Source organism: Sus scrofa, chromosome 9, assembly GCF_054392235.1.
Source record: "Sus scrofa isolate SSC_HxYL_T2T_F1_AM1 chromosome 9, Sscrofa_HxYL_maternal_Yorkshire_Landrace_v2.0, whole genome shotgun sequence".
NCBI classification, from domain to species: Eukaryota; Metazoa; Chordata; class Mammalia; order Artiodactyla; family Suidae; genus Sus; species Sus scrofa.
In genome coordinates this window covers 130,464,616-130,491,153 of record NC_139391.1, presented here as the reverse complement: position 1 = coordinate 130,491,153, position 26,538 = coordinate 130,464,616, and the positions used below count along the sequence as shown (strand labels likewise).

At 43.3% G+C, this 26,538-nt stretch overlaps 1 protein-coding gene and 1 pseudogene across 3 annotated transcripts in view; one reads left to right on the top strand and one right to left on the bottom strand.

The window, feature by feature from the left end:
* C9H1orf21 (chromosome 9 C1orf21 homolog) overlaps positions 1 to 26,538 on the bottom strand; it is a 239,991-nt gene that overhangs the window by 191,297 nt on the left and 22,156 nt on the right. The gene's annotated exons all lie outside the window — the stretch shown is intronic.
* On the top strand, positions 12,010 to 12,109 carry LOC146400187 (U6 spliceosomal RNA; annotated as a pseudogene).

The window sequence follows — 26,538 nt, the reverse complement described above, 5'->3', positions numbered from 1 at the left end:
ACTTGGGGTGAAAAGTTCTCCCAATGCCCCTTAAATGCCAAGCAGACAAACCACCTTTCACAGGTACAGCGTCCATAAAGGAAATTGTGCTTTGAGGGCTCCAGGAGCCCACCAGTGGGCATATGTCTGTGATGACTGCTACTGGAGAGGAAGCCTCCTTCTGGGAGAGAAAGGAGGAATGTTAACGTGGTATTTATAGACTTGTTAGCCGGTGGAATACAAAATCTGGCATCCAGTGGTGAACAAAACTTTGGATTTTAAAACCAGAAAACTATTCACATCAGAACAGCTATTGCACTCCCAGTTTCAAAACATTGAAAAGCAGGTTAGGTAAGATCTAACATTACACATAATAATCTCACCCAGAGCTATTTATGCAGGGCACACAGGAACAGCCCACAGAAATCAAATAAATTTGCACGTAAGGAGTAGAAACGCTAAGTACATGATTAAGGGATTTTTGCAGCTAAACCTCAGGGAAGATCCTGCAAGCAGGGGAACTCCCTTCAGGAAAATGCTTTATTTAGCTGCTTTATTCAAGTTTCCTTCACATTCAAAGCCCAGCATAATACTATCGTCATTACTGACTTCAAACTACAGTGCTTCGCACGAAGGTAGACAGCAAGGGAGAACAGAGCAGAGATCAACTAAATTAAAATGTCACCCTTAGCATCAAATTGCTTAAAATGTTGATTTCCGTATTAAGTTCTACATCACCAGCAACAACCCCACAGAGCACCGAACCAGTCAGTGCCCTGAGACGCTGCCTGCCACATTCTTCTGATTTAGAACTTTTTTTTTTCCACGTACACAAACATTTTTGTTCAGTACAGAATGTATTCAGGAAGATGGAGATAAAGATTAACTGCAGAAGAATAAGAACTTTAATCTTAACCATCAAGTAAGTAGGTTAGGGTCCTAACAATATTTCTAGATCTAATCAAAATCATAACCCAGAGAGCAAAAATAACTTTCTCATAAACTCAGATCGTGGGACTAGAGCCAAACCAGCCAAAGTCACAGGGAAACTAATGTTCCCTGTAAGTAAAACTCTAAAACTTCAGCGAGAGCTGCCCTGTCCCCAGAGGCTGTCACCTCAAAGGGAGTGGTACCCACCATTCATGAGAGTTACTTAGCGCTAAACACTCTACAGACGACACATTTCATATAACCTCGATCGTAATCTGTTAAATATTATCTCCGTTGTGCACATCAGAAATAGAAACTCAGAGAAGCTAGTGACTGCTAGCAGAACCAGAACTGGTACCAAGTCCATCTGACCCTAGGATCCTTCTCAACTCAGAGGGTCTAAGATTGTGACACGTGTTATTCACGACTGCCATTCTATTGACTATGACGTGTAAGGCTTGAAGCAATTTGCATACATTTTCCCCATTTAATTTAATCATCACCACAGCAATTATGACTCCACTTTACAGATGAATTTATTGAGGTTAGAAGGGCTAGGTCACCCAAGAGTAGGGGCAAAGTCAGGGTTTGAATCAAGTTCTGTTTGACCTAAAAAAATCCATGTTGCCCTCTACTAGGTTTGTTTCCTCCAATGACCACAACATAACCTATGAACGGAGTCCAAGAGTTTGGCTCAGACATTCGCTGATAGTGCCCTGTAATATCACTAATGAATATCAACCCCTATAAACATGAATACCTGCTGGAAGCATCACGAAATAGGCCTATGCATTTCTTTCATTATTGTCAAATTCTTTAACATGCTTCTGAGTCAAAAAATTTAAGATTATCTTGGATTTACAGCAGCTTTAAATAGACACATTTCCAACTAGCTCAGAATTGCCCACTAACTAGACTGTATCACCAGGCAGTGCAAACACCGTGGTGAAGATGACTAGCTCTGCCTACTCATCTATAAAATGGGGATGATATCACTTACCATACACGGAGCCAGGAATGCATTCAGCCTTGGCATATCATCAGCACACAACAGTGCCACTGCCCTCTCATTTTGGAATTGGGTCTTTTAGGTTCAGTAAGAATGAAAATCTAAGAAACTAGTGAATAATTCAAATTGTGTTATAAGACATGCAAATATAAGCTAGAACCAAATATCTGATGTGGGGAAGGTCTGATACCTGATTTCTAGATGAACCAGATATTTTGCTTTTATTTTAAAAGGAATATAAAGAAATTAAAATACCCCTCCGTGTATGAAAGGTTTAAGAAAAGAGCCGTGGGGATTAATTAATGGAACAAGAGAAGTAAAGGATGCAGCACGGTTAAACAGGGAAGGAGGAGAAGCCTGCAAACTCACTAAAAATAACTCAATCACAAAACCAAGAGGAAGCTGCATTGAAGTAAAAATGAATATGTATCCTGGGAATGGAAATTTCCACCAACCCAGAGAGGGAGCTTTCTTCTATCAGAAGACTTAGAATTTTAAGGAGGTACTTCTCCCCTGATGCCTCTCCAAAGAGAGTAAGCAGATTCCAGTTTACTCAGGATGTTGGGTCCAACAGAAAAAAAACATCGACTAGAACCCTTCAGTTCAAATTATAAGGAGAACCTGGTAAGGTTTTTTCCCCTGATATCTTTGATGTATCTCTGGCACCAACATTCAAAGGGAATGCAACATTTCCAGGACTTGATTTTCTTGTAAAATGTAGAATCTGGCTGGTCTCTCAGCTAGGGCCTTTTAATTGGGAAAGGTAAACTGTTTACCATAAATGCTTAATGTGTGATTTAATATATACGTTTAAGGGGTATGCACTTCACAAATTTTACAAAGCACTCCTCTCTCCTTCATATATATATGTATGAAGTAAGTATTCGGCTTGATTATAAATCAACTGATCTAAAGAAATCAACCCCCCAATAATAGTAGACATATATATGCATGTGTGTATATATGTATATATGATTGATTTATTTGTATATATAGAGAGAGTTTCTTTAGCTAAATTGACTTGTATATATATATATATTTGTATGCATAATATAAATTGATTTGTATGTATACATTTGGGTTTAAATTGACTTGTATGTATATATGTATGTGTATGTACATATACATGCACACATACATGTGTGCATTTGACTTTCATAGTATAGCCTTTATCAGAAATGTTTTCCTAAACTTTACTACATTGGAATATGTTTGTTCAACTTAGTAAACTTCTTTCAAAGAAACTTTTAGAATCATCAGATTTCCTCCAGGCAAATATTTAGACAGTTCCCTCTAATATTACAAGAAGAAAATAAAGAAATTGACGTAGTTTCTGGCGTTATTCATCTTAAGGCATGATGAATCAATCATGCTAATTTCTACCAAAGCAATCAATATCTATTGTGGCAAAATCAGATATCACTTCCTACTGCTCTTTCCTAACAACCATTTTAAATTTCAGCTCAGGGGACTCATTCTCAGGAGACTCAGCCCTAATCAGAGCTGGGGAAGTAGAAGCAAGAAACAAGTCAAACACTATTTTGGGAGGTTTGGTTTCTTTCGATAAATTGATTTGTAACCCAGTTGAACTCTTACTTCATTTTAATTTCTGCTAAGTTAATAACCACAAAAACTTTAAGAAATCATCAGTCTCAACTTTTTAGCCTACCGTATCCCACCATCGTTATTTTGACCAGCTTTGTAACTCCAAAACATCATGTACCGGTGTGATGAAGCTCAACTGCTTCACAAATCTAAGCACTGTTGGCCCATATCCATTTTATTTTATTTTTTTGCTTTTTTAGGGCCGCACCCGCAGTGTGGAACTTCCCAGGCTAGGGGTCTCATCGGAGCTTAGCCGCCAGCCTACATCAGAGCCACAGCAACGCAGGATCCAAGCCGGGTCTGTGACCTACACCACAGCTCATGGCAATGCCGTATCCTTAACCCACTGAGCGAGGCCAGGGATCAAACCCGCAACCTCATGGTTCCTAGTCGGATTCGTTAACCACTGAGCCACAACGGGAACTCCACATGTATTTTAACTGAACCACAAAATCTTTCCCCTGAAAAATGCAACCTCTGACTTTTCCAGTGTCTTATACATGTGGTTATGTTAATAAAAGGCTCTACACAGAGATTTTGATGGAATGACTTAGAGCAAGGGCTTTGAAGTCAGACAGCTCTGGGGCAGAGTTTGGACTCTGTCACACACCAGATAAGTGTTATCCTCATTGCATAGATGAGGAAATGTCTTCGAGAGATGGAGCAACCTGATGAGGATGGAACAGCCCACGAGCGGCAGAACCAGAACTCAAAGCTGAGCAGTAGGACTCCAGGCAGCGCAGAGATGTAACTTATCAGTGAAGCTTAGAAAGAATTCTCAGTAGTTATTGCACTGACGAGATCCTTGCTGCATTTAAGGCAACCACATTCATGGGGGGTCCCCCAGCAGTAAAGAATTCTTCAAAGGCTGCAGGTATTCAAGCATGACCAAACACAGCTTTCAGGGGCACGCAATACAATAAAGGAGTACAATCTATCAGCAGTGCTTCCTAACCTGAGGCCACCAATGGATTCTACTCGTGCCAAGATACAAGGCCCCTGTTCTCTGCATCCCCCACCCCCTGCCCATCCCGTCAGCTCTCCTACCACCTCTGGCCTTGAGCATCCTTGTCTACGAACAGCAATGAACCCTGCCAAGGGGATCACTCTCTATGGGTCCCGTGATATGAAAAAAGGTCGGGAAGGACCCCTCTATAGTACTGGAGGGGGTTGCACGGTGAGAGGGGCCGGTCTGCTTTTCCTGAACCCAGTCATCCACAGAAGGAGAACCGAAGGCCCTCCTGGGTGACCTAGACATGCTATAAGATCCCTCTGGTTCTCAAATTCCTGAAGGGGAATATAATCGGTGAATGAAACTTTTTTTTCAGAATGGTACCTGTTCAGGGCTCCCAGGGCAACCCGGAGCTGGGAAAGAAGCTAAGCGCTATGTGACATTCATCAGGCATGGGCAGGAGGGTCCATGTCTAAGAATGTGACCTTTTTAGCCTTCCTGGTTTGCCCCCCGCCCCCCACCAACTAGGAAAAGTCCATAAAGAGGTATTATGGCTGCAAATTAAACCTCAGTTCCTCTGGGCCCCACCCAACAAGCACACAGAAAAACCTGACACCTCCGGCCCTCTGGCCCACCTTCAGCCACAGCTGCAGCTACCTTTACTTTCAGGGTGTGACACCAGGGGAAAGAATGAAAAAGATCCTCAGGTGAAGATAGGAATCAAATACACCACGTTAAGACAGGAGGAGAACAAGAGCCAAGGGGAGGTCTGGGTGAAACTTCTTCTTAGCGAAAGATTTCCTTACTTATTGTCCTTTCCTTCATTACTGACCCGAGAGCCTTGATTCTGTGTCATGGGTCCAGGTGCTGCGTTCATTCTGGAGGGGGCTTGATCCGAAGAGCAAACCCCTTTCTGTGTGTCCAAGACAATTTTGTTTCCTGAAGTGAATAGTTGTTGAAATGCAGGGGAGGGAGGGAAAGAGATATTCCTTCCATGATGAGATTGAAAGCACATAACATGTATTTATTTATCTATTTTTGCTTATTAGGGCCACACTCGTAACATATGGAGGTTCCCAGGCTAGCGGTCCAAATGGAACTACGGCTGCCAGCCTACACCACAGCCACAGCAACACAGGATCCTTAACCCACTGAGCAAGGCCAGGGATTGAACCCGAAACCTCATAGTTCCTAGTCGGATTCGTTTCCGCTGCACCATGACAGGAACTCCAAATTATTTATTTATTTATTTATTTGCTAAAAGCATATAACATTTTAGTCATCTGATCAAAAACGTCAAGAAGATTTCCTCAGCCTATCCCGACACCCCACTCCCACAGCACTGCCTTTCATCGAGCCTCCTCTTCCCCAAAGGGCCAGAAGATGCCCCAGGGCCGGCTTTTTCCTACCCTTCACTCTCAACTCAAAGGTCCTGCCCTCTGAGCATCTCCTGAATGTCCCTCCCCCAGCCCGCAACAAGCCAGCCACCCAACGCCACTGCCTCAGTGTTCTGCCTTCACAGCACTTGGAATGTGAACCTACTGTGTGCAATTGCTTTTCCTTGGTTACAGGGGCCACTCCTTCCTAGAAGAGATGGTTCCGGGGCCGGCGTCTGCCTGGCTCTCAGCTGTATTCGAAGCACACAGACCAATGCCTGTCACCGCTAAGGGTCCAGGGAATGAGGAGGGGAGAACGGGAGGGCTCGCGGGTGGGAGAAGTCCCGGGAAGGACTACAGGGAGGAAGAGTCAGCATGTGTTCTAACAGGTCATTTCATAGGGATGGCGCAGATCAGACTGATTTTCTGACCTTCAGGGAAGCCAGTTGCTAAGTCATGGGCTCTGGCAGGTTGGGCAGAACTGGGTTCCAACAACACTCTGCCTCCGACCGCACAAGTGATGACCTCTCTTTATGCTGAACATTTCTGATGGGCAATCGACTCTGCCACACTCTCTTCCTATACTCCCTCTGTTTGTGTAACTTTCCAAATCCTCTACGCTGACCACTCCCAACTCTTCAAATCTCAGACCTCAGCCCTTACTCTCCGCTGATACTACACACAAAATAAAGAAAAGAGGGGCCAAGGGTACAAGCACTATAGAAAGCAGCACGGAGGTACCTCAGAAAACTAAACAGAGAACCACCACATGACCCAGCAACCCCACTCCTGGGCATACATCCAGACGAAATTTTCCTTAAAAATTACACATGCATCCGTATGTTCCTTGCAGCACTAGTCACAAAAGCCAAGACATGGAAACAACCTAAATGTCCATCGACAGATGAATGGATTAAGACGACGTGATATACATACACAATGGAATATTACTCAGCCACCAAAAGAACAAAATAATGCCATTCGCAGCAACATGGATGGAACTAGAGACTCTTGTACTAAGTGAAGTCAGAAAGAGAAAGACAAATACCTTATGATGTCACTTCTGGAATCTAATACATGGCACACATGAACCTTTCCACAGAAAAGAAACTCATGGACTTGGAGAACAGACTTGTGGTTGCCAAAGGGGAAGGGGAGGGAGTGGGATGGACTGGAAGTCTGGGGTTAATAGAAGCAAACTATTGCATTTGGAGTGGATAAGAAATGAGATCCTCCTGTATAGCACAAACAACTATATCTAATCACTTATGGAGGATAATGTGAGAAAAAGAATGTTTACATATGTATGACTGGGTCACTTTGCTGTGGAGTAGAAAATTGACAGAACACTGTAAATCAACTATAATAGAAAAAAATAAAAATCATATAGAAAATGGGAAAAAAAAGAGAAAGAAAAGAGGTGCCAGGAAAAGAGAATTACCCTGTCTTCCCAACAACGATGCCACCAACTTCGCTGCCTCTATTCCACAGACTCAGCCTTCCATCTGGGTACAACACAACCAGTATTCCTTCTGCTAAGGCCAACCTCCCCACCCCTTCACACCTGAGTTATCCCCTTTTTCCTGCATCATCAGCACCTCCCTTTCTGTGCATCATTCTCGTCTTCACATCCTGTTTTCTTCTCCTCATAGCTCTGTTGGACCTTGGTCCCCACCATGCTGTTTTTTTAAATGCTTTCCATAGTTAACGGGCATCACTGGAAGTATCTACGTGGGCAAGTAATATGTTCAGATCTGTACTTTACAAACGGACACCACATATGCACCGCATATTTTAAATCAGTCTTTTCTCAGTCCCTTCTTGCAAAGAGGGAGTTAGGAACAAAAGCCTCTGTATATCTTCCCTTCTCTCTGCCAGTGCAGTAGAGAGCTCTGAACACTATGCTTTGCAGCCTGAGCAGAGGGAAAAAGGCTTTTCCAGGGCTATGCTTTTGGACCAGAGCAGTGAAGACTCCAAGGCAGGGATGACACACACCCCACTCCGTTCCCCCTCTTCCTACAACCAGGGGAAGGGCTGCTGGATCTGCTAACACCGCTGGAGGCCAAGAGATGGCCAGGCACTGCTGCCTCAGGCTGCAGCAGGCACCTACCTGTGTAAGAAATGGCCAGAGTGAGGGTGATTCCAGGGCCCAGAAAGAGTTCACCCATTATGTCGGGGGCAGCTCAAAAAAAGTTCTGCACGAGGTTCCTCACCCTATAAACGTGAGCGAACAAAACCATGTGCTTCCTGGGTCTGACCCAAGACTGGGACACCACTGATCCCGAATTTCAATGCCAAAATTCTGTGACTACATTACGGTTAAGAAAAATAATCAGATTCTAGAACTTGACTTTTGACATCAAATACAATAATGCAAACCGGCAAATTCATTATTCTCTTTTCCTTCACTAAAATCGGGGAAAGCAAAGCAGAAGCGTCCCTAATGATCTTAAGGATTGCGCAAAACTTTCAAGTTCTCCATTTATCTTCATCAAGTATCTTAACTCACCAAAAGCCTATAAATTTTGCAAGAAAGCAGGGCTGTATTTTTCCTGCTTCCTCACAGAGACATCGATCTCAAAAGAAGGAATGATGACGGGGTGTAGTTATAAAACACTCCAAGGCTAATGAGAACCAAAGATGAACTGTAGAAGAATCTGGTATTTGGGGATAGCTCCTGGCATGTGCTGGCGCTAACAGGTCCTGATCCCACATAAATTCCAGAGCTATTTTATCAGATAAGCAAAACAAAGCCAAAAAGTACTCATAAATTACTGTAAATTCAAATCTCACCAAATATTATTTAATCAAAAGAAGACTGTTTTTCAAAATGCAAGGAACCAACCGCTAATTGAAACATGAAGTACATTTATGGACATTTTCAGGATTTTAACAGAATGGCTGTTTGGCACTTCATTAGTAGTGCAAGAAAGAAAAACACTAATCAAAAGTCAAATGTCAGGAGGGACATGTGGTGGAATATGAGGCCAGGCTGATTGACTAGAAACTTTCTTACCATTTGATAAACACTTTTGTACAGTATTACCTGTACCGAAATGTTCCTAAGATCACAGATTATAGGTGAATGCTGCCAGCATTGCCAGCTCTAGGGCGGCAGGCGGGGATGGGGGAGGAAATCAGCAGTTAAATTTGCGTTTCAGATAAACGACAGATAATTTTTTAGTATAAGTACATCCCAGAGTATTTCACATGGGATATACTTACACTAAAATCTTTATCTGGCATGTGGTTTGCTAATAAGGTGCTAGGACATCTCAGCTGAATGTGAGAAGAACAGCAGATCCCTCTAAGTACCTTGAGTTGCCCTCAGACCAAAATCCAGTAATTCTTTTATGGCAGATGGCACCAAATGTGACTAAGCAGACACCTCAACACAACATCCAGTGTCCATGGCAACACGTTCAGAAACTGTCTGCCTGCTTTCCTAATTTAATTTAGAATCATACAATCACAAAATTTTAGAATTGGAGACTTCCATAGATTCCTTTTTTTTTTTTTTTTTTTTTTTAAGAAAAAAAATTATGTCGTTCCCAAGTACAAAGAACTTTCCTACAACCAATTACCACTGTGGGAGTAAGGAGAGTGGCGTGGGCACCACATTTAATCACAGGAGATCCAAGAAGATGCCAGTACCTCTCCAGTCCCAGAATTTATTTACTTTTCCAATATTAGCAACTCGTTAAGGGTCCTTTTCGTGAGTGGTGATATAAACAGAACTGGACTGGGAGCTTCTTGAAGACAGACTGGGTACTGAATTCTTAAAGACTGAGAGAAGCTCCTCCAAAGGAGAGGAGATAGTCAGAGTTTGCTTGTTTTATTTTCAGACGGGCTGGATCCAGGAAACTAAACCAGCAAACAGATTGCAACCCAAGCTAAAAAGCAGCTTTAGCAGATTTTTCCAAGCACTTGGCACCACCAAGAATTCACAAAGAGTACCTACCATCTCGAGTTAACTTTACATCTAATCTCTGACCGAGTTCTTGGTGGGCAGGAAAAGTCTGGTCCACTTTAGGGTGTCCAGATTTAGGCAGCGTACCTGGTAGTCTTGTTCCTGGAGTTGAAAAGGGCAAAACGGGGGCTGGATTCGGCTCAAAGGTAACCCTCTCAAGACACTTTCAGCAGCTCCCCCTGTCCCAGACCTGGAAACTCCACTCACAGAGGACTGTACACTCGCTCTGGGAGCAAAGGTGACATCCTCTGTGGCTTGTTTACCTGGCTCAATCCTCTGAGTGGGCTGTGAGCTGATGGGTCCAAGGCCCCTTCACACCGGAGGATCCTGAGAGGTGGCAGTTCAATGAATGAATTCCTACTTGGTTTACAGGGCCTGCATCTATGGAGCAGCTACAGTGTGTCAAGCACTGCGCTAAGTACCCAGCATGCCTCACTTAACAAGACCAACACGGTCCCTGCCCTCAGGGAACTTCAGAGCCTTGTGGGAGGGACAGGCATAAAGCAGATAGTCACACAAATAATCACCAGAATTACCGAGAGAAAGTACCAGATGCTTCGAGAAGGTACATTAGGGAAGCCTTCTCTGAGGAAATGACATTTAAGCCAAGAATCAAGATAGGAGCGAGCACATTAAAAGATAAGGGGAGGAACATTTCTAGAAGAAAGAGCCCTCCCCTCCCCTCCCCCAAAAAATCCTCAAGGCAGGAAGATCCAGGGTGTATTCAGAGAACTGAAAAAAGGCCTGTGGGCTGGAGCAAGGCAGACTGCACCGGGTAAGGCGTGAGGGCCCAGCAGGAGGGTGGGCAGGTCCCACTGAAGACTCCCGCCCAGGGAGCAACAAGCATGTTGGAGAAGGGCTTACAGCAGGGGAGTGACGGGACTAGACAGGCCTTTTCATTTTCAGTAGTTTATTTACTTTTGGCTATACCCATCAAAGGCAGAAATTCCTGGGCCAGGGATGGAACTCGTGCTGCCACAGTAACCAGGGCCATAACAGTGACAGTGCCAAATCCTTAACCGGCTGAACCACCAGGGAACTCCTCAACAGGTTTTTTAAAAGACCTCTCAGGATGTGGGTGCAAAAGAAACTGGAAGGGAAAGTGGAAGAAGACCATGCAGGAGGCTCAGGCAGTAATCCTGACCAGTTTTGAATGGATAGATGAATTGAGAGCATTGTTCTGAGGAGTCCTCATTGCAGAACAACAATCCAAGAGTTCACGCGAGCTGGGTAACAACTCAAAGGAAGAGCTTCATCACACAAGCCCACAATTTCTCCTTGGCTCCACTCTGTCCTTTCCAACATGTTTATCTTGATGGGGATGAGGCCAGAAGGGAAACTAGCAAAGCAGCTAGAACATAAATCTGGGAGGGATGGCCAATATCAAAGAGTTAACTGAGCTACTACTTGACTCTCTGGTAGGCTCAGGGAAAGAGAAGGTTCCTCAAGATGAAAAGGGTTCCATTCTCAAGAAGCTCTCAGGAGGCAAGAGGGGAAATCTGAGCAAAACAAATATGAAGACAAGACCAACTGAGATGAGGGCTGGAACAATTCTAGAAATAAAGTTGTTTGAACATGCACTGACAAGAAAAAATTAATTTTGGCAGGAAAGCAAGGGAAGTCTGCTTTCAAAATTTGCCTTTGACCTTGGCCTCTAGGGCTGAGCAACATTTTGAGAGCTGGAGGCACACAGGGAGGGGGATTCTTAGGAGCAGGAAAAACCTGAGTCAGGCCAGAACAGAGAGGAGCAAGCTTGCTAGAGCCCAGGGGGCAAGGCAGGCCCCAATCCACATTTTAAAAAATCCGGATTAACATGAACTTGTCCATTTACAATGTCCTTCCACATACACTGTCTAATTTAATCTCCCATCCACACTGAGGTCAGTAAGACAGATCTGATTGACGTCTGAGAACAGTGAAGCTCCACTGACTCAACCACATGGGAAAGAGGCAGCAGGCACACCCAAGTGTTCGGGCCCCGTGCATGAGCCTTGCAACACTCTTAATCAATGAGACCAGATGATACCAAGAGTGTGGCATTGAATAGGAAGAAAAATAAAGGCCACAATTTAAATTTTCTTAAAATGTCAGCAATGCAAGATGACCACAAGCTCAACACATTCTCACAAACACTATTCTTCCGCTAATGCAAGCTTTGCTAAGATACATACATAATTAAGAAATTAGGGCCCTCCCTTGGACAGCACATACACTAAAACAATAAGAGATGATTATCATGGCCCCTGTGCAGGGATGGCACGCAAATTCATGAAGCGTTTCCTATAAAAAAAATATATATGGTAAGTAATAGCCTTTCCATGACCATGAAGTCAGCCCTCAGTTTGATTTCTGGCTCTTCTACGTACTGGCGCTCCATGGCCATGGACTGGAAATTACTTCCCTCTTAAGTGAAGTTTCCTCATTTCAAATTGGAGTGTTAAACCCATCCCATAAGATTTGTTGGGAGACTGAATAAAAACTGCAGGCAGTGAGGCTGGCACCAAGCCTGGCACATTCGGTTAATGCTGGGCTTTATTAACTCTTGTTACAGCTCTCTCCCAAGGTCAGAACACAGTTGAGACAGCACACTCAACTTCTGGTTCTACATTTTATGAGATAGTGAACATTTATAGAATGTTTGGGAAGGATTATCAGGAGAGAAGGTCTCTGAGAAAGCCGTGCAAGTATGGACACTTAAAGCTTCAGTTCTTGCCCCAGTTTTGTCACTAACTAGCTCTGTGATCTTAGGCAAGTCACAACTTACCTGTGACTCAGACCCTACCTGTAAAGTGATGAGCACTAAGATATGAATTCATGAATTCTAATTGACTTCTAATGTCCCATTTGTCTCTAAAAAAGTCCTTACATTTTATGAATCCTGTCTAATGAGAACCTTTCAAAGTAAATGGATTTTCCAAAAGAAGAGAGAATTAAGAAGCTCCATGATATAGTTTTTAAAATGATAAAAGCGGAGTTCCCACCATGGCGTGGCAGAAATGAACCCAACTAGGAACCATGAGGTTGGTGGTTCGATCCCTGGCCTCAATCAGTGGGTTAAGAATCTAGTGTTGCCATGAGCTGTGGTGTAGGCCGGCAGCTGCAGCTCTGATTAGACCCCTAGCCTGGGAATCTCCATATGCCAAGGGTGCAGCCCTAAAAAGCAGAAAAAAAAAAAAAAAAAAAAGACAAAAGCAATTACATAAAAGAAGAGTACAGTTGGTGTGTTTTAGAAGAAATAATAAGAGCTCCAAAATTTATAAACACCTTCTGCAGCTCTATACCAAAAAAAACAAACAACCCCATCAAAAAATGGGCAGAAGATCTAAACAGACAATTCTCCAAAGAAGACATACAGATGGCCAAAAAACACATGAAAAAATGTTCAACATCACTCATTATTAGAGAAATGCAAATCCAAACCACTATGAGGTACCACCTTACACCAGCCAGAATGGCCATCATCAACAAGTCTACAAACAATAAGTGCTGGAGAGGGTGTGGAGAAAAAGGAACCCTAGTACACTGTTGGTGGGACTATAAATTGGTGCAACCACTGTGGAAAACGGTAGGAAGATTCCTCAGAAAACTAAAAATAGAACTACCATTTGATCCAGCAATCCCACTCCTGGGCATCTATCCAAAGAAAACCATGACTCAAAAAGATATATGTACTCCAATGTTCACTGCAGAACTATATACAATAGCCAAGACATGGAAACAACCTAAATGTCCATTGACAAAGGAGTGGATAAAGAAGATGTGGTACATATGTGCAATGGGATATTACTCAGCCATTAAAAGAAAAGAAGTAATGGCATTTGCAACAACATGGATGGACCTAGAAATTATCATGCTAAGTGAAGTCAGTCAGAAAATGAGATACCCACATCAAATGCTATCACTGACATGTGGAATCTAAAAAAATGGACACAATGAACTTCTTTGCGGAACAGATACTGACTCACAGACTTTGAAAAACTTGTGGTCTCCAAATGAGACAGGTTGGGGGAGTGGGGGGATGCATTGAGGGTTTGGGATGGAAATGCTATAAAATTTGGTTTTATGATCATTGTACAACTATAAATGTAATAAAATTTATTGAATAGTAAAAAATAATAATAAACAAGGAAAATAAGAAAAGTATACAGTAAAAAAAAATAACAGAAGAAAATAAATCATTAGAGGAGTAATGAGGGAGATGATAAATAATGACCTTTCAATGTAAAAAGAAATGAAACAAATCTCATACACCTTAAATGATTTATTAAAAGTGTAACTGAGAGCTAGGCCTTTCAGGATATTATTTAATTCCAAAAGTCACTGATTATTTTCCTAATGATATGTGGAGATGGCTATTAAAATTCTGCTTTTGGGAAAAAAAAAAAAAAGAAAAGGAAAAGAAGAAATACTAAGAAAAGTACGACCAGTACGAGAAAGATTCAAAAGGGAGCAGCTTTTTGGCTTGGGCTAAGGAAAAGAGAATGTTCCAACAATAAAAATTATTCAATAAAGGCCGTGTGATCATTCAGGACCGTGAGGATTCTCAAGGGCAGGACGACACTATATTCAACTTTACACTCTCACCTCTTGGCCCAGCAAGTGACACAAAGCAGACTCTTCAGAAATGGTAGACAGGCGTTCCCATCGTGGTGCAGCGGAAACAAATCTGACCAGGATCCATGAGGACGCAGGTTCAATCCCTGGCCTCGCTCAGTGGGTTAAGGATCCAGCGTTGCCATGAGCTGTGGTGTAGGTCACAGATGCAGCTCAGATCTGGTGCTAACGTGGTGTAGGCCAGTGGCTACAGGTCCGATTCGATCCCTAGCCTGGGAACCTCCATGTGCTGTGGGTGTGGCCCTAAAAAGACAAAAAAATAAAAATAAGAAATGACAGATAGATAGATGGGTGGGTGGATGGGAGAGCAGATGGGGGTGGGTAGATGGTGAATGGGTGGGTGGATGAGTGAATGGGTAGACAGATAGGTGGGTGGATGATGGATGAATGGATGGGTGCGAGGGAGGGTAGATGAGTAAATAAGTGAGTAGATGGATGGATTGGAGGGTGGTTGGGAGAGTAGATGGATGAATAAGTGGGTGGAGAGACAGATGAATGGGTGGGTGGATGGAGAGTAGACGGGTGGGTGAATGGATGGATGGATGAGTAAGCGAACGCCTGGGTGGATGGAGGGGTGGATGGGTGGGAGGAGAGAAAGGAAGGTGGGGAGAAAGGAGGACGGAAGGAAGGAAGATGCTGCCTTGAGGGGTAATGAACTTCCCTCCCGGGTATGTGCCGGCACAGCTGGATGACCATCTGCAAGGGGTGCTGCAGGATGGATTTCTATCCCGTGTGGGAGGTTCCATTAAAGGTCTATGTGTTATTTATTTCCTCGTTTTCTCCCCACTAACTCATCCTACATATTTTCGTCAGATTAATCTTCCTAAAGGACAGTTGTGTTGATGTCACCCTCCTACTCAAAACATTTACTGGCTCCCCATTGCCTATTCAATTAAGTCCACAATCCTGATATCTGAGGGCTTCATTCAGCTTTGCCTTTAGGACTTTTATTCATTTTTTACAGCCCGACCTGCATCTACCCTCCATCGAGAAGATGACCACCCTTGGCCTCTCCCCACCGTGTATCTGAAGAGCATCACCGCCGTCTATGACCGTGTACAGCTCTTCCCTTCTATGAGACTGGGAAGCCCCTGCATGAGCGTGGAAGCTTTACCTCTGCACCTCCAACCTGCCTCTCCGCAGTTATTCAATAACGGTAAACTAGGAATGATCTATTATTTATCTGAAACCAGGCACTCTGTTAAATCCCTGATCGGCAGTATCTGCCTAGATCCTTATAACAACTCTACTATCCCATTAAATAAACAAGGAAGTGGAGGGTGAAGGGAAGATAAATCATCTGCGTGAGACACAAAGCAGAGAGAGGGCAGGGGCGAGATTCAGACCTGGCGCTGGATAGGATCCCTCAGGTCCTGGATAGGAACCACACTACAGAGTCCAAGATCAACCATAACAGCCCAAACATGTTAGTCATTCACTCCATTCACAAGCATTTACTGAGCCATTAGGGGACAGGTTCTGTATGCAGAGGTCCTATCCTCAAGAAGCTTACAGATCGTTCCCTGGCAGCCTAGTGATTAAGGATTCGATGTAGTCACCGCAGTGGCTCAGGTTCGATCCCTGGCCCAGGAATTTCTGCCTGCCACAGGCGCTGCCAATAAAAGAAACGAAAAAAGCTTACAGTTCAACCTGTGAACCAGATCGTGGTGCAGCACAGTAATGCTATCAGAGAGGCATGTGCAAGAACAATGTTTCAGTCACACTGGGGAGAGAGGAAATATTAATTATAGCAATGATTTCAGTTACTGAGCACCCAGTGCCTGCTAAACAAGTGTGCTGAAAACCATATCACAAGGTTTTACAAATACATAAGCTGTGACCTAGCAAGGTTAGTACAATTAGTGGTTGAGACAAGTTTCCGGTATCCAAGTGCCACTGTTCTACCATCAGTACTGCTACTTTCCAGCTGTGTCCTTGAGCAAGTTACTCACACTTTTCACCCCTTAATTCCCCCATATGTAATTTGGGAATAATAGCAGTTCCCACCTCATAGGGATGCTGTAGTGTTTAAAGACCAAAGTCATGCAAGGCACTAAAAATGCTGCCTGGTATTCAGTGTGGCAAAAATTTCACTTATATTATTCAGTAACTTGATCAAGGGCATTGCAAGTGTTTGATTCCAGTACCCACATCCACTTCGTACAAAGCCTTCCTCGGAATATACCTAAGACAAGGTGAGGCTTGAGCTGGGCTTTGGAAGGCAAGTGAAGGGATAAGACCAGAGGAGGATACCATCAGCTATGGGAACAGTCAACATTCCACACTGCCTTATCGCTGCACTACTGCTCTTTCTTTTCTCTGCCTGCCATTCCTTCTCCAGCAATCCTGACCCACTGAAATCCTACCCATCAGCCCACAGAGCCATCCCATCACACTTCTGCCACATATGTGCCCCTGATCTCCTTCCTGTGCACGTGGCTGATGCCTCTCTGGTCGGGGTTACTCTTGTGTATGCATTTGGTATTTACACACATGCATCCATACAAGTGTGCACACACGTGCATGCATATGAACAGAAATCTACGAGGCTGCCAGGATGCCTCACACTCACGGAACATGAACTTTATCAGCCCCCGAGACAATGATCATCAGCACAAGTTCAGAGATATTTGTTATGCTAATTTCTGTTCCAGAGCTGAAATTAGAAACCATCCCCAAACTACAGACAGCTCCACTGTAAACAGTATTTCCTATTTATCCTAACTTATCATGAATGGCTCACTGACAGGGGAGATAACTGTGAGTTATTATTTAAAACTGCAACTCCATCTAAACAGTTAAAAATCGGACAAGGAGGACTTGAGACTAAAGAAACTTCTACCCTTTCAAGGACGTATTTATCTGAAATTGTCACATTTACTTCCTTGGGTTCCTTGTAAACTGAAGTGGAAAAAAGGGGGAAGGAATTTGATATTAAAAATTATCAGAAGCATAATAAAAATCTTCTAATGACAGCCTATGCCAATATTGTTTTATTTTAAAGACAGAAGGAGTTTTTTTTTTCTCATAGCCAACTTTTGATCAAACATTTCGAGAATGCAATCGAACAAAGTGTAATAGCGGGTCAGGCGGAAATACACCCCAAAATGGTGAAACTGTGTAGTTAATGAACGAAATGAACAAATATGAATTTTCTCTCTTTTCCCTCTTTTGGCCCAATTATAGAAGGCAGATCTGTGGCCACAATGTAGGCAAAGGGATAGAAATGAAGCAGAAAGATCAAGAAGAACCAAAAATTAGGTAATCAGCCCTCCTTCAAAAAATTACCTTGGCCTCTGAGCACTGATTAATCTCTACTTATTACAGGGCTCCTTATTTAAAAAAAAAAAAATCATGGGCTTAAAATATTTAGAAAAGTAGAACTGAAGGAAATTTTTTTTGGCTTTTGGGTTTTTTTTTTTAAAGCATTTCTAACAACTTCAGGTTAAGGAAGACAGAGGATAAAAAGTACATTTTGATGCAAAATAAGACACTCTGGGGGTTTCTCTAAAGCAGAAAGCCTAGGGAGATGGAATACTAACCAAGGTTAAAAATGAGAAGGCCTGACAGGAAGGCCAGCCTGCCAAACTAAGTTACCTTTTCTCCTCTTAACAGTCGAAAATTAGATCCCTTAGTGATGCTTTCTTTAGGTAAAAATGATACAGTATCACGAACCTCTCTTTTTAACACCACCGAAGTATTCTGGTTCCATAACTACCTGACAACCAACTTCACAGCTAGCCAGACCTAGAGAAAATGTCACAGCCAACCTAATGAAATCTCATCTCTTATTTGAAGTATCCTATCTATAAACCCAAAGCTCTGTGGACAAACACCCCAAAGAAATTTTAGGCTACAAAAATGCCTCCGCTTTCCAAAATCCCCCAAAACACACTGTTAGTAAAATAAATGCAGTCAGCATGTGTTCCCTTCTCGCACAGCCTCAATCCTGGCTCTCGGAGAGTAAGAGGATATTTGGAAGATTTCCTTCCCTTGGGGACCTCTGAGTCCCTTGGTGGTACAGCAGCAGACCCCGATTCAAAGCTGGATTCCAGACTCTATTCCAATGTGAAGGGGTTAAAGGTGACCCCCAAGACTACACTCTTCATCTCAACTGCCCTCTGAGCAGCAGCCAGAGTGAGCCTATTAACACTAACCCAGGGAGTTCCCATTATGGCTCAGTGGGTGAAGAACCCCACTAGTATTCATGAGGATGTGGGTTCAATCCCTGGCCTCGCTCAGTGGGTTAAGGATCTGGCGCTGCCGTGAGCTGTGGTGTAGGTCACAGATGCGTCTTAGATGCCGAGTTTCTGTGGCTGTGGTGTGGGCTCCAGCTGCAGCTCCGATTAGACCCCTAGCCTGGGAAGTGCCATATGCTGCAGGTGCAGCTATAAAAAGAAAAGGAAAAAAAAAAAAAAAAAAAGAAAAAAAAGGAAAAGAAACACTAAACCAGATCCTGCTCATACTCTCCTCAAAAATCTCCCCTTCATCTTCCCTAGCAGAGTGAAAACCAAAGCCCTACAATGGCCTCTGGCTGCTGCACATTCTGGCCCCTGTGCCTTTACCGCCGGTCCCTCCCTTTGCACAGCCACTCCAGACACACTGGCCTCTCTCTGCCCTGGCGGTTCCCCTGCCTGGAATGCTCTCCCCCAAGTATGTGCACGGCTAACCCTGTCACCTTCAGATATTTGAATAAATGTTTCCCTTCCATCAGATTCACTTAAAACTGCATGCTGGGGGGGGGATGGGATGGGGGTTTGGGATGGACATGCTATAAAACTGGGTTGTGATGACTGTTGCACAACTATACATGTAATAAAATTCATTGAGTTTAAAAAAAATAAAATAAAAATGAAACTTCAGGTTTTTGTTTTTTTTTAAAAAAAAAAAAAAAAAAAACTACATGTCCTTTCGGCTCTATTTTTTTTTTTCTTTTTTCCCATGGTGCTTATCACTTTCCAACAAATGACACGATTGACTTATTTAGTAAAGTGTTTCTTGTTTCTTGTGCTCTTCTAACCCCCCAAAGTAAACACTTCTGGAGGGCAGGGATTTGCCTGTGTTGATCACTCATGTATCTCATGTGCCTGGTATATAGCAGGTCTTCAATCAATTATTTACAGAATGAATGAATAAGACCTTGTATTGGTCTAACTTCTTAGAATTCCATGAAATATCCATTCTTCCTGCTTGGTAAACTGGTAACTGGTTATTTCCCCATGGATACCAACCCAAGAAACTAAGTTACTAAAATCTGAAAAACTCTAGATTAAATTGCACCATGTATTGAGAATTTGTCCAGGAACTGAGTTTTACATGTATTTTCACATTTAATCTTCACCAAAAGCCAATTAGAAAGACATTACGTTCCTCCCCAATATCTTTTTTTTTTTTTTTTTTTTTTTTGTCTTTTTAGGGCCACCCCTGCGGCATATGGTGGTTTCCAGGCTAGGGGTCTAATCGGAGCTGTTGGCGCGCAAGCCTACGCCACAGCCACAGCAACACCAGATCTGAGCCATGTCTGCAACCTATACCACAGCTCACGGCAACGCTGGATCCTTAAACCAGTAAACGAGACCAGGGATTGAACCTGCATCCTCATGGATGCCAGTCAGATTCGTTTCCCCTGAGCCACGACTGGAACTCCCCTCCCTAATATCTTAAAGAGCCTAAGGAAATTCAATTTCAGAGAGATGAAATAATTCGAGACTGAATTCGCTAGGAGTGCCTGTGCTGGTCTCTCTGCAGACCCCAGGCCATCTTTCTGCTCCCTTCGTTATAAAATGGATCCACTTCCTCAACAGCCCCAGATAACAGAGAGACCCTATGGACTGTTATGGAAAGAATCCAGAAGGCAGTTTATTACATAGAGAAATCTGGACTAAAAAAATAAATAAATAAACACAAAAGAAGCTATACTTTCCTAATAAGCAGAACTGAGTCATTCCTGTGAAATCATTCTGTTACTGTTCCAATCAAACCAACACTAACACGACATGAAAGGGAAACGGCATGACCTCTACCTTCGGCGCTGGTCTCCCTGAAGACTTGCTGTGTGACCAGCGCCGACTCTTCCCTGAGCCCCGGCTCACGGGCATAAAGCCACTCAGCCTGTGTACTGCCTGCAGATTCTGAGATGAAATGAGAAAAATCTATCTGCAAAATGAATATATGTACAGAAGAAAAGCACTCTGTAAATTCGATTATCTCCTGGATATCTTCCCACTGTGGCACAGTGGGTTAAGAATCCAATTGCGGCGGACTGCTGTGGAGGCACGGGTTCCATCCCCGGCCCAGGAACTTCCATATGCCATGGGTGCAGACATAAAAAATAAATACTAAATTTTTTTAAATTTGTGAAAAATCCAATTATCTCCTGATCACAATTTCTGAGATTGGTAGGAGTAGGTGATGAGCCATGACCCAAGCCCAAAAGAGCAAAAGAGCAAAAGCTACATCAACTCAGAGAGCTAGGTCCAAGCGTCACCAGAAAGTAGCAGAAAAAGAATAATTCTAACAGAGACTCTTTTCTATGAATCATCTCAGGGGTGGACCAATGTCTTAGCGGTCACCAAGCCACAACGGAGACAGGGTCCATGGGAAAACGTTTCTGGAAGGGTCAGCTTTTCTTTAGGCCAAGGAGGAAAAAGCCCAAGCCAGTCACCCACTTCTAGGGCTGAGAAGAGGCAATGCGGTCAGGCAAGGCGGGGAATGGCCACCCCAGCGTTACGGTCACCACCCTAACCACCTCCTGAGCCATCGACCCTGGAAGGAAAGGAGAGAAAGACCAACCTAGGGTGCTGCCAATGCCCGCACACAGAGTAGCACCACGATATTCTGTCCCCGGCCAGACCTGGCCTCATTCCAGCACAGCTCATGAGACCTTCTAGCCAAATGCGCCTGGTGGTTTCTCAGACAGACAGACATTGCATAAGAAAACATGTGCTTTCACCTGTCCTGGATGGGAGGCGGCAACCTCAGTGACTAGGGACAGAGGTAAGAGGAAGATCTAGCAGACGGCGACGTGGGCAATGGCCTCATTCAGATAAGCATCTGCAACTTCAAAGTGTCCCGTGGATAGCTGAAGTTTTGCTCTCACTCCATAATTCTAAATTGTGAGTTCAAATACCTAAAATTAGATTACACAAATAAATGCCAAGCATTCCTTTAGAGATAATCTTTAAAACCCCCAACTTAAAATTCCCCGTTGAAACAGTTTTAATCAGGATAGCCATCCTAAAGTCTTCATGGTTGAGAGCTCCCATTTGCAGACATTTTTACTTTATTACTAATATAAAATAAACAGGGCATCCCTAAGAAAAACATTTAATTAAAAGCCTTCCCAAGTATTCCATAACCACTGAGAGCTGTCGTGACACTCGGATGTCTTTGGGGGAAGGGTGCACTTAGGATCTAACTGTACTTGAAAAACAGCATTGTCGCTATGGAAGCAGCTCTAAATTCTGACTGTTTTTCCTTATGCTAGCGAAGGCCATATTCTTTATATGCAGCTTTCCTTTTCACTGGGAAGCGCTCTGATGGTAATCCATCTAGTTTGTAGCAAGCCCTGCCTTGCCTAGGCAGCCATCCTTGCCTCTTACTGTTCAAGCACCACTCTGTTCGCTAAAACACAAACATGCAGGTAGAGTACAGACAGACTGGAATACCAGCATTCGCCAACAAAAGAAAAACGTGACTTCCAATCATCAATCATTCGCTCCTTGGCGGAATCATAGAAAAGGCCGACTCAGGTCCATGTCACTGGTCCAACTGGCCCAATTCCAACCATTCTTGGATCTTTTTTGGACCCGCCAGGGGTGACTTGTCAATCAAAATGGAGTAAGTGCGACCAAGTTTTATTTTAAAACAAACGCTTCAGAAATCTCAGACTGGTCACTTTTCGAAATAAGTACTTCTAGTAACACCATGAAGAGGGTTGCTCAAATATGTCTGAAACTCCTTTTTCTGAACTGCCATCAGAGGCTGTCCCATTTCAATAGCTCCGTGACAGTACACAGTCACTCTCTGAAGATGGATTTGATTCTGGAAAGCAATCAACAGGCATTCAGAGCCAAACTTGCCAAATAAGGTAGGTGATCATGTTGAGTAATACTGTTTTCCATAAAAATGAGGTGTGACCATAAAAATAATGACATTGTTTTCTTATGAGGATCATAAATATTTTCTGAAGGCAAACACCAAAAAAAAAAAAAAAAAAAAAAAAAAAAAAAAAAAAAGGTTCAAAAGTGTTTGGTGTTTGGTTTCAGAAATGTCAAGCTCTTTGGAATTAGGACAAAATCACCAAAGCTACTCTGAACACAGTGTCCCAACTGGACACGCATATATATGCGTCTACAGGACAAATTAAATTAAATTATTGATTTCTGCCAACTGTCTCCTAATCTAACATTTTATTTTCACACAGCTTTGTTCTTGTGCCACTATCGTTCTCATTAGTTCAAATGATTCACTGATGGAAAAAAGTATTAAAGTATATGATTCCTTCAAGGAAAAAAGTGATAGAATGAATGAAAGTAGTCTTATTTAGCATCTCAGAGTTGAAGGCGCTTTAGAGAGGATTCATCGGAAAGATACGTACAGAGTAAATAGTAGCAAAGAGAGAGACGTTCCCTTTTCCAGGAGGAACCATCTAGGTCTCCCTTCGATAACTCCTCCCTACAGTAGGAGGGTGGTTATGAGGCTGTGAGTTGGTCCCTGGCAGTATTTTTTGGCCAGGGACAGTTATTTCTATGCTATCCAAGTTGTTTTTTCCTAGTATATTCCTGAGGAGAAGAGTCAGGAAGGCTCTCTTTACTCTATGGTACCGAGGAAGCTTCCTCCACAATGGTGAGATCAACACTTCTATCCAAGGGCGGTTCAGGTGGCACGAGGGCAGACAGATTCACCTTCTTGAAATACTTAGTGCTGCAGGAATAAGATGAAGTCCAAAGGTATTTGCACATTCAAGTCTACTTGCAGAGAGCAGGCTTAATAGTTTCCTAGGTTCCTGGAAGTGGGGTGCTGCTGTCACGAACCCCCAAAAATGAAGACAATAGCTTTCTAATTTATCTTTGCTCCATGATGCTTCTGATGATTTCTCGACTCTTCTATTGCAGTTTTCAATACTTTTCAAAATCTACTAAATTTATTTCACCACTCATTAATGGGCACCTCCCATGGTCTGAAAAACATGGACCTACAGCAAGTGTTTTGGACAGTGTGGCCCATAGACCACTTCTATCAGAACAGAACATGCAAAAACCAACCAACAAACAACAACAACCACAAAAAACACCCCAAATTCCTGGGCTTCATCCCACCCCTACTGCAACAAATCATCTGTTGGTAAAGCCCAGGAACTGTCATTTTAACAAACTTTCCAGGCGATTCTGATGTGCACCGATGTTTGGAAACACATCTAGACCCCGATCCAGTCATGAGTCACAAGGAAAACAGGTCCAACGAGGCTATGTGATATGTCACTCTGTTAATTAGTACTGAAGCCAGCGGTGGGGATTCTTGCCTTCTGTATTCCTGGGTGGTGTTCTTTAACTGCATAAAGCCACTCGTGCCCATCTGGGATCCAGATGCCACAACTTTATTCCATGGCCATGCTCACTGCTTCATCCCCAATGCCTAGCACAGGGCCATGTCTGGGTGGCGATAAGGAAGAACCACAGAGATATGTGTCTTATCCTTTTGAGAATTAAAGTTCCAAGAACACAAGAGTGCCAAATCACCCAGATGGCCAATCCAACAATGACCACGTTGTTTAATAAGCACGGATCTTCATCAAATGCACCTCTGACTTCCAGAACAAACGATCTCAAAGACCGAAAAGTGAAATAATGGAGGCAAAAGTCCTCTGCTTTCCTTCTACACAGATAAGAAGAAAATATTACATAAGGGATCCAACAACGGCCAAGAGAAGCAGCAAACTCGTAATAAGAAGCCTCAGTTTTACTTCCTGAATCATAAAACTTACAAAAGGTTTTCTCAGATTTTAACAAAGGAACAATATTAACAAAAAGCAAGTCAATCCCGGAGTCTAAATAAAGATATATGTATGAGAACAAAAATAGACCACAGAATTGGAACATTTAACTGCCAAACCCATGGTTTGGTTAGTCGTTCTGATTCTGCCTTTCTGAAATCATATTTTCCATCCGCAGGGCTCCTCCAATCAGTTCAGGTTTACAAGGGTCAGGCTTTAGTCACAGCCACAGAAATACCTATGGCATGACCAGCACCCTCTGAGGATTCCACAGAGTAATGTTTGCCCCCTCTTCTGCAAACAGCCCAAGGATGGTTTTCCCAGGATCTAAAACCAAATTAATCCAATATGCCTTTATTGAGCAACTATTATCTCCTGAGTGTTGTGTTAGGCCACTGCGGAGTGGGAAGAGTTACAACCAGACTCTGCAGTTCTCAAGTCCTATGTTCAATTACAAAAATGTCCCGGCGTCTCCATAAGTGCAAGGCTGTTATTAGTAATCACACAAGCAGGTACACAATGGCCCATGGATCTACCTGGGAGGAAGGAGGAAGCAGCGGCAATGTGCACACAAGGGGACTTTTGTCCAGGGAAATATTCAAATGTGAGGCAGGGTGACCTTCCCTTGCACATCCTCTCTGGCCTTGAGACTCTTCCTTCCTTTCGACGTCTCTGTCAAAGCACAGGTGGAAAGGGGGGCTTTACCCCACCGCACCTACACTTACACACAGGCCATGTTTCCAAGGGCGGGGAGAACTCCTCCCAAGGCTCCTGGAGTCCGGGCAAAGCTGACTCACGCTCTCACTTCATTTCCTACATTCCTCTCGGGGATCCCTGTCGTCCTTCTTCTCTGTAAACGAGTGGTCGGCAGCACAGCCAACCAGGGCTGCAGACCCAATGCCTCGGGTTACTGGGAGTTTTTCAGAAACACACTCCTCTGGTAACTCAGGTCTGACCAGAGCTACTTCCGAGATTTACTGGCAAGCTGTGCAGCTGGTCAAAACCCCAAAGAAATATTCTACCAATTTCAAATGCTTTCAGGAACCTAAAAAGAAAATCAACCTTGGCATCATTAAGCTGTTCATACAGGACATCCGTCCTGATCCAAATAGCTATTCGCCCCTTTCCCTTGGGCATCAGTAAAGCTGGGAGATTTAGTTTCAAATAAATTTGACAACTGACTTTAAACACCCTGTGTAATTTGTATCCGGCTGTGAGAATGAGCTTCACCTCTGGAGTTTGATGACAGGGTTTTAAGAATTTCTCCTACATACATTTTTTTCCTGTGTGTACATCACAGCATGAATGAAGCCACAATCATTCCTGTGCTTAAAGAATTTAAGAAATCGCTCCTTGTGGACACTGCGGGATCACCCAGTAACACAAGCCCACCATAGAGAGAGCAGACAAAACAGCAGAGATTATATTTCTTCCGCTTGCTCCCAGGGTTTTAGGAGGCCTGTATCCCAAATCCCTCTAGATGTGTAAAACGTGATGTCTTACATTGCTCCCTGCCTCCAGGAATCAACAGAATTATTTCTGGGAAAAACTCAGGAAGGAATCTGGATTTTCCAAGCAAAGTTAAACTGTCATCACGCAGTCAGCAGTTCCATCACAAGGAGGAATTTCTCTCTGTGTAAGTAGCAGCAACAGTTGCACTTGTGCAAAGAAATGATACATTTTTATTTTACAATTCATCTTCTAACTGATAATGCTTCCTCCTCTCATATGGCTACCAGGGAAACTTGGGAGTAGATTTGCAGTCTACCTGTAAGCCTTACAGAAGGCATTTCTGGATTTTTAACTCTCTTCTCATGTCATCAGTTTGATCCTGATGTCACTTCTGTGCTGGTTTCTTTGTCCTTATTAATGTGTTTCTTTGGGAAACAGACAGATGAGTACCTATGCCTTGTATGACCCTGTATGAGGCTTCCCCTAAATGTTCACGACCGGCAAGGATGCTCCCAAGCATGGAGACGGGTCCACATGACCCTCGGTCGATGTGGTGCCTTCAAGAGCACATTCCTCACCCACGAAGAGCCACAGTTGGCCTGCTGACAATCCCTAGGGGTGATACCCTTTCACCTGGACAGCAGGGTGCTGGCTTTC